The sequence below is a fragment of the Trachypithecus francoisi genome, unplaced genomic scaffold (genome assembly GCF_009764315.1).
Source record: "Trachypithecus francoisi isolate TF-2019V2 unplaced genomic scaffold, Tfra_2.0 Lachesis_group13, whole genome shotgun sequence".
NCBI lineage: Eukaryota > Metazoa > Chordata > Mammalia > Primates > Cercopithecidae > Trachypithecus > Trachypithecus francoisi.
The window spans coordinates 119143211-119152263 of record NW_022681458.1 but is presented as its reverse complement, the minus strand read 5'-3'; the positions used below and the strand labels follow the sequence as shown (position 1 = coordinate 119152263).

Sequence of the window (9053 nt, the reverse complement as noted above, 5' to 3'; positions counted from 1 at the left end):
CTGGGTGACCTATCTTCATCTTTTTCAAGATTGTCTGGGTATGTGCTAGACAGAGACACCCAGTGCAGTGACCTTTCCACTGAATCCTGGTATCCACCACATATCACTAGAAGTTTTTCACACTGGATTTTAGATCTCTCTATCTTCAGGCATGAGTTTCTCTAATTTGGAATACTCTATTCGTTTGAATTGCAAAGGGACATGTGGTTTTGGTTTGTTTACTCTTAGGTCATGAAATGATAATTTAGCAGTTAATGAGCAAAGAAAAAGACCTTCTTTTCATGGCCAGAAACTTTTTGGGAGCCTCTGTTTTTAACAGCAGTAACTTGCTCTACACTGACTCTGAGCTGGCCCACATCCCTGAAGGCGTGGTCCTAATGGGATTACGGAAACCATGGCTGGCAGGGTTTCCTTGGGATGACTTCTCAGCACAAATGTCCTGCCTCCCTGGATCCAGCCCAGAGACTTGCCTTGGGATAGGACAAGAGTGAAAGGCAAACCAAAGACCATAAGCCACTTCTCTATGTTTCCTACAAATGCTGGGGTGTCTATTATTCTGCATAGTGGGGTGCATTAAGCAAATTCTCCTTTTTCAGGGTGGCTGAAGCTGAATTTCTGTTTATTTTTGTTTATGAATCTCTGTTAAACCAGGATCATATCCTCAACCCCCAGAGAGGAGCAGGCTACCTTTGCCATCACGCTCAGCCTCGTCACCAACCTGAGGCTTACCCGGTCATCCGGATCTTCCCTTCACCTTGCTCCTGGAGTGTAGAGATTCTATATTCTCTTTCATCTGGCTCCTGACATCACTTCTCCATATTGACTGGGGGGGCTGTTTTTCGGCTTGGATTTTTCTTTCTTAAGGTGAGTAGTTCTTAACCTTTCAGGACTCATGGATCCCTGGACCTTCTCTCACCAAAACTGGCCATGTAAAATTTTACAATTTCATGGGGTGTGAGGATTCCTCAAATCTTTTCTATGGGGTATGGATTCCAGGTTAAGCAGTCCTAAAACTGGTCTTGTTTTCTTTATTTACAGACCCTGTGGGACCAGAGAAAGAAGAAAATAGTCATGTAGGGGAGCTTGCTTCCTGACTTCCCGAGCTGATGTTGTTGGTATGAGTTTCTTGTTCCTGCTATAGTACATTACTGACAAACGTGGTGGTTTCAAACAATACGAGTTTATTGTCTTGTAGTTTGGGGGCTAGAGGTCCTAAAATCAAGGGGTCAGCAGGGCTGCGTTCCTTCTGGAGGCTCTAAGGGAGAACACATTTCCCTGCCTTTTCTGGCTACTGGAAGCTGCCAGCACTCCTTGGCTTGTGGCCCCTTCCTCCACCCTCTCAGACAGCAGTGCAACATCTTCAAACCTTTGTCCCTGAGCTCTGCTTCCTTTGTTACATCTCCTACTCAGATTCTGACTTTCCTGCCTCCTTCCTTCCCTTAAAAGGGCTCTTTTGATTAAATGGATTTGTCAGGATGATTTCCCATCTCAAGAGCCTTAACTGAATCACATCTTCAAAGTTCCTTTTGCCATAAAAGGTCACAGATTCACAGGTTTCAGGGTTTAGAACATGGACTTCTTTGAGAGGCTGCTATTCTGTCTGCTACACTATCCTTAAGCCTCACCTCCTAGGAACTCTCTATTTAGACCACTCAAAATCCACATCAAAAGAGGCTGAATCTCTTCCCCACTCAGTCCCCATTTTCTCCCTAAGGAATTCTTCTTGCACTGGTGAATGACAGCCCCCCACTTCCTGCCGTCGGACATTCTCCTTCCCATGGGGGTGAAGGCCTTTGCCTGCCTTATGAGATAACTATAGAAAGACAAATGGTGAGGCCAACATCTGGTCAGCACAAACACACTCCTGGCAAATGCTGCATCTTTCCTATCATCAGCTAAGACCTCAGCAACAGGGGAACAAGAAAGGATTGGTTATTTTGTATTTACTTGTGTCAGCTCTCTCATTGGCAGAGACCATTTCTGGGGTTCCATCCAGGAAGAGGGGTTGGAGGACAATGCTAATATGACCATACAACTCTTCTTCACATCACTGCAACTTTGTTTTCCCTGCGCAACTTTAACTCTTCTTTCTACCTAATTCAGTGATCACAGAACCAAAGCTGCAACTGGACGCAAGGGCAGGGATAATCCCTAAGCAGGAAACTGTAACTATACTTTTGAACTTTTATGTCAGAATTCCCAAACGCCTAATGGGGTAGATTTTGCCTTCAGCCTATCTGGCAAAATTGGTCTTGATGATGAATGCAGATACATTATTGCCTAGTGGTCAAGACAGCCCACTAGCTCGGTATGTGTGTAAACTCACCCTATTAAACGGAAGTGAATTGAGAGAGAAGCACCTGCTAGACCAGTATTGCTATCAGCAGTGTGTATCTGAACAGTGCCAAAACTAACAGCCCTTCTAAAGGTAGAAAAGTTTGGAAAAAAACAATGATAGGCTGGGGCAGTGGCTCATGCCTGTAATCCCGGCACTTTGAGAGGCTGAAGTGGCAGGATCCCTTGAATCCAGGAGTTTGAGACTAGCCTGGGCAAGTCTCAGAGAGACCCCATCCTATTTTTTAAAAAAACAAAACAAAATCAAACAAAACAAAAAACAATGATAAATGGATAGAAGGAAGAATAGAAGCTAAGGGTAAATGAATGAACAGATGGGTTATGAAACAAGGGAATTCAAATGTTACAATGGTGCCTTGATAAAAATGATATTGCCTTTTAGCTTCATGCAAATGCCTGAAAGGATGAAGCCATGTGTTGCAAAGACCACTCCTGTTTTTGGGAACCTGACAATGTTGAATGGAAACCTGCAAACCTGAGTGGGTGGCATTGCTGTAGGAGACATTTTGGTCATATAATGTGATCATGACCTGGACCAAATTGATAATGACTGAGTGAGATTTTAGTAATATGCCTGTATCTTTTGACTTACTTTTCAGGTTACATCTGCAACCATACTTCAATATGGTGTAGCACTGGCATCATGGGTAAGATTCAGTCCCCTTATTTGAATAAGTCTAATGACGGTACCACTATTGATGACCAAATATATCAGGAAACGAAGTGAAAGCCTCCTCAAGATATAATGCTGATGGAAAATGACTGGCCTGAGGAAATACTAGATTTTGTTAATCATCATCTAATTGCTCTGCTAAATAGTTCTGGCCAGGTACAGTGGCCCACACCTGTAATCTCAGCATTTTGGGAGGCTGATGTGGGAGGATCGCTTGAATCCAGGAGTTTGAGAGACCAGTCTGGGCAATATAGTGAGATCCTGTCTCTACAAAAACTGAAAAACTGAAAAATAAAATTAGCCAAGTGTGGTGGTGTGCACCTGTAGTCCCAGCTATGTAGGAGGCTGAGGGGAGAGGATCACTTGAGCTTGTGCTCAGGAGATCAAGGCTGCAATGAGCTGTGATCACACCACTGCACTCCAGCCTGGGCAACAGAGATCCTGTCTCTAAAACCAAAACACAGCAATAGTTCTGCACAAGTGTTTTATGAGATATATCTGGTAGCAGAACAAGTCATCATATCAGGACAAAAATATGAAAATGTGTGCAATGACTTCCTAGACAGATAAGTTGTTTCTTTTCTAAATTTAATTTTAATTGAAAATAAAAATTTTATATATTTGTTGTGAACAACAGGATGTTTTGAAATATGTATACATTGTGGAATGGCTCAATTGCATTAATTAACATTTGTGTTATCTCACATAGTATGATGTTTTTGTAGTAAGAACACTTAAAATCTACTCTTGGCCAGGTGAGGTGGCTCATGCCTATAATCCCACCAATTTGGGAGGCTGAGGCAGGTGGATCACCAGAGATCAAGAGTTCAAGACCAGCCTGACCAACATGGTAAAATCCTATCTCTACTAAATACAAAACATTAGCTGGGCATGGTGGTGCATGCCTGTAATCCCAGCTACTTGGGAGGCTGAGGTAGGAGAATTGTTTGAATCTGGGAGGCGGAGTTGCAATGAGCTGAAATTGTACCACTGCACTCCAACCTGGACAACAAGAGTGAAATCTCCACTTCAAAAAAAAAAAAAAAAAGCACGCTCAGTGATTTTCAAAATACAATGTATTGTCATCAACGATAGTCACCATATTGTATAATAGACCTTTTGAAGTCATTCCTCTTACCTAGCTAAAGTTGTTTCTTTAAATCTATCCCTGCTTCGCACTGGTGCCTCTGAATGTTAGGCATGTTCATACTGACACGACTCCTGTATCTGTGATATCAATGCTATAACAAACGCAGACAGTAAAACAGATACGATTATTTTTCCACAAGAGAGTCTTGGCCAAAGTGGGGACTTTGGGCTATGTAGTATCAATTTGATGTCCAGAAAGGCTGGAGACTGAAGGTCAGTACCTGATGGTCATATAATCAACCATATCTTCATGACCAAATCAGTAAAAACTCTGGACACTAAGACACAGGTGCACTTCCCCAGTTGGTAGCTCTTGGTGTGTATTGTTACACAGTTCTCAAGAGTAGCCTGGCTGTTCATGGCTCCACTGCGAGAGAACAACTCTGCATGTGGAACTCTCCTGGACTCTGCCCCATGTGTTCTTCCCTTGGTTGACTTTAATTTGCATTCTTCCACCATATCAACTGTAACTTTAAGTGTACAGTTTTCAGTGAATTCTGTGGGTCCTTCTAATGAATGATCAAAGTCTTAGGAATCTCAGAACTTGAAGTTGGTGTCAAAGGTGAGGGTGGGTTTGGGGGCTCCCTAACTTGTATGTGCAATCCAATTTTCCCCTCTCTGAAATTTACCCATCCTGAGTGCCACTGCTCAGGTCCTGCTCTCAGCTAGAGCTAAGTTAATAGCTGACAGACTCCCCTTTGTTCCAGGCCAGTTACTGAAACTTCACAAAGGCCTTAGTGACTTCAATCCAAGGGTGTTTTTGGGATTACCCCAAAAAACACTTTTGCTCATTAAATAAAACAAATTGACCCATTTAATGATAAAATGGACTGTTTAATGGTGCTACTACATCAGCAGTATCAGTATGAACATGCCTCACATTTGCAGGTCCCAGTGTGAAGTAGGGATAGATTTAAAGAAACAACTTCAGCAGGATATGAGGAATGACTTCAAGAAGTCTGTTATACAACATGGTGACTAACATGAATGACAATGTGTTGTATGTTGAAAATCATTGAGAGTAGATTTAAATGTTCTTACTAGAAAAAAAGTCATAAATATTTGAGATAATACATTTGTCCCATCTTTGTGGACAATGCTGAACACATCCAGACAGTAACAATAGTAACAGCCATATTCATGGACAGACTCTGTGTCGGCCACAGGATGGTTTTCTCATGTAACCATGCAGCAATTCTGCTGCTGTGCATTACTCTTAACTTTCTTCCATGGAGGAGAAATGGAGGCAGAGGGAGCTTTAGCTCCATCCAGCATTGGTTCCCATAGTAACTCTGCTCCCTGCCTTCCTTGCACGGTGTTACCTCATCTTTTATGTTTCACTGGGAGCAGAGAGAGGCGCCCAGATATCAATAGGCTACTCAGTTTGTCTGCATTGAAATCAGGAAACAAATATCTATTGGTTGGTTGACATGAGAAGACACAGCCACTGCTGTGGGGTAGGGGAGTCAAGGTGGAATCAGGACAGCGGGAAACAAACTAGGCTTCTAGAATTTTATTCAGTGTCAGATTCTTGACCTACAGGATTTTGTTTAGTACTTATAATCCTAGGAATGATTTTTAACTTTATTTCATAGATGACATAAAGTTAACCTCAGGTTGTAAACCTCTGCTCTAACCAAAGGTATATCATGGGCTGAATTTGTCCCCCCACCAAATTCACATGTTGAAGTCCAAATCCCCAGTACCTTAGAATGTGCAGGGCCTTTATAGAGATCATTATGTTAAAATGAGGTTGTAAGGTAGGTCCTAATCTAGTATGACTTGTGTCCTTACAAGAAGAGGAGTTTGGACCCAGACACATATAGAGGGATGACCATATGAAGGCATATGGAGAAGGGGGACTGCTACAAGGCAAGGAGAGAGAGGCCAGGATGAAGCCACCCCTGCCAACACCTTGATCTTGGACATCCAGCCTCCAGAACTGTGAGAAAATAAATATCTCTTGTTTATGCCTCCCAGTTTGTGGCACTTTTTTATGGCAGTCCTATTAATACAAGGTACAGTGGGGCTTTGGACCCAGGTGTGACTAACTCCAAGGCCCTGGCTGGTCCTTTCTGTGTACCATGGAAAAGATTAGCCAGAGATGTGGGAGGCAGTTAGGCGGGAGCCAGATGAGTGATGTGCATGGTGATTAGATTTGATGCAGGAAATTGTGAGGGCTAGCATGGCCTCCTGGATGAGTTGAGTATTGGGCTGGGTAGGAACATTTGGATGTCTTAGACACAGATGGGTGGCGGGGAAGCAGAAGGGCATTCCAGGCCACCGAATGGCTGGTTTTGCTGCATCCCAGAGCCACCACCCCTGCTGTCTGGATGGACATCTGGCCAGTCAAGCACACATGTGGCCACGGTGCTGAGGAATGTTGGCCCCAGTTGCGCCTGGGGATATGGTCTGTAAATCAGAAGTTTCTTTTATGGACAACTTCTTCCACTCAAGCCCAGAAGAGGACCAAGAACAAAGAAGCTGGCAGCTTCTCATATTTTTTAAGAGGCAGAGAGTGTGAGACCAGGAGGCTCTGGCAGAAAAAGGACAGTTAGTCCTAGAATTGGGCCTTGGAAAAAGAAAGCTGACAACAAACCAACAAACCAACAGGGTTGCACAGAGTATAGGAACAAGGGAGGGGAGGGGTCCCCAGTCTGACACGCAATGTATCAAATATAATAAGTCTTGGGAGGCCAATCAAATCCCCTGTCACCCCAACCCTACACTATGCCAAATAGTAAAAGCAGATGTTTTGCAAACTGGTAACAACTCCGAAGCCTTTTCTGGTGATGGGCAAGAGAGGCAGAGACTGCTGGGGAGTTAGGAGGAGTGGAGAGAAAGCTTTTGGGAGTGGTCCAAATATTAGTGCACCTGAAACCTTATTCCAAGCTTCTCTAACAATAAAAAAAAAGAGGGATTCAACTGAGTTTGGGCATGGAGAGAAGACCTATTGTAACATGGAAGAAATTCAAACACAATAGGAGAACAAAGTGATATTTCAAATTGCTGTGATTGATTCAGCCCCATTGCCTGACCCATTTTTTTCAAATACCAAGTTGACAGGGCCAGTTGCAATACTTCATAGTGGTGGGGAGGGGGTATGGAGGAGAAGACACCTGTTATGCCTTTGGAAATTTAGTCTCTCCAGGCTTCATCCTGAGCCTTTGGCTTTCCTCTCTGTGGCAGGAGAAACCACCCCTAGCTTCCAGCACATTCTTGGTAAAGGTGATCACTAGGGGTGGCACAAGCTTCCAAAGAAGCCCTGATGTGCTCTCCAGCCTAAAGGCAGCACCCGCAGGGCAGGCTATGTTTCTTCCAGCTGGTGGCCTTGCATGGAGATGCTGACACATTGTGCCCTGCCCAATACCTTCTTCAGGTGGAAGAGAGTCTAAAGCTTTGAAAAGCACTAGAATAGGAGCCAGGTGGCTCAAATCTAGGCTTTAGGCAATTTATGAATCCTCTCTGCTTTGTATTCCTGATTTCTCAAATGGGGAAGACATTGCAAGAGTTCTGTGTTCTTTACAGAGTTTCTCATTTTATTATTGATTCCATCCACATACCTTGTGGTACAGCAGAGAACACTGCAAAGTCCCTACTTGCATGAGCATATCTTTGATAGAGTGGATGGGGGGGAGATGATAAGTGAACAAATGTGTCATGTAGTTATGGTGAGGACAGAGTAAGGTTGCAACTCTGGAGCACCTCTGAACAGATTAGGGGCATGACTGTGCCCATGTACAGTGCTGCCATTATGTCATTGGAGAGCAGCTGGATGAGGAAATCCTTTGAATCCTGGTGTGCGGAAGTGAACTTGATGGAATACTCTCTAAAGGTGAGGAAGAACAAACAAAAATAAGATGTTTGTACCAGTTTTGTTGTGGAATCTATTGTGATTATATTTTATGGAAACAATCTGGGCGTGTGCAACATGTTTCAACTTTAATGGCATTAAAACCATTGATCTTCCAGTCATATTCCCATGTAGATCTGTCATTCTAATGCATGCATTGAGAGCTGGGCTCAAATCTCTATTTTGTCATGTTTATCGATGGGAAGGGAAGGGACATTTTTTGCTTAACTTTCAAGATAATGCAATACAATAATCAAGACTTTTTCTTACATAATGTCACCTAATTCTCATCTCAACTCTACAAGGTAGATACTGGTATACAACTTTATGGATGAGGGATATTCAATAATTTATCTAGAATTCTGCAGTGACTAAGTGGTAGAATTGATATGTAAATTTTAAAGACTTTGAGTACTCCTTTTAAACTCATCACTCATTTGAAGTGATGAGAATGGGAATTGAACAGTGGTCCAGGGTAAATAAATATTTCATCTCATATTATTTCTGGTTTGATGGTGTCTATTTTGTCATCATTGAGACCTTTGCCTTCGTTTTAACTGATTTCTGGTATTCCAGGTTACCAGATTCTAGAAAAGTGCCTTAATGACTCACCTAGAATTATCTCAAAACAGGCAGAATGCTATTGCTATGTTCAAGCATCAAGTTAATTAAAACAATGACCCCCTTCTTGGTCAATGCTGACCTTACTGTTGGCAAAATAAGACCTAAGAGTTCTGAGGAAGAGGATCCATGGTGAGGGTGAGAAAAAATGCCAGGCCGGGTCTCATTTCTTTTTGTTGATTAAAATTACTAAACTCATAGGGATTTATATAAATGGGAACTATTATAGATGAGCTATATCTGAATTTCAGGAAGTTGTTGACTAAATCTCCTAGAATCATACCTGAACGTTTAGAAAATAAAAGTTCTTAACCTCCAAAGTTAAATGTCTTCCTTTAATCCTGATATCTTAACTCCCTTCTTTATTTATTGAAAAATGTATTTAAAACAGTTGATTATTTT

The 9053-nt window shown here is 42.5% G+C and overlaps 1 long non-coding RNA gene across 1 annotated transcript; it reads left to right on the top strand.

The window, feature by feature from the left end:
- The first annotated feature begins 479 nt into the window (after positions 1 to 479).
- On the top strand, positions 480 to 3659 carry LOC117095424. The gene is made up of 3 exons (XR_004441977.1): positions 480 to 864; positions 1039 to 1115; positions 2955 to 3659. It is a non-coding gene; the product is annotated as an uncharacterized LOC117095424 (long non-coding RNA).
- Positions 3660 to 9053: the final 5394 nt, after the last annotated feature.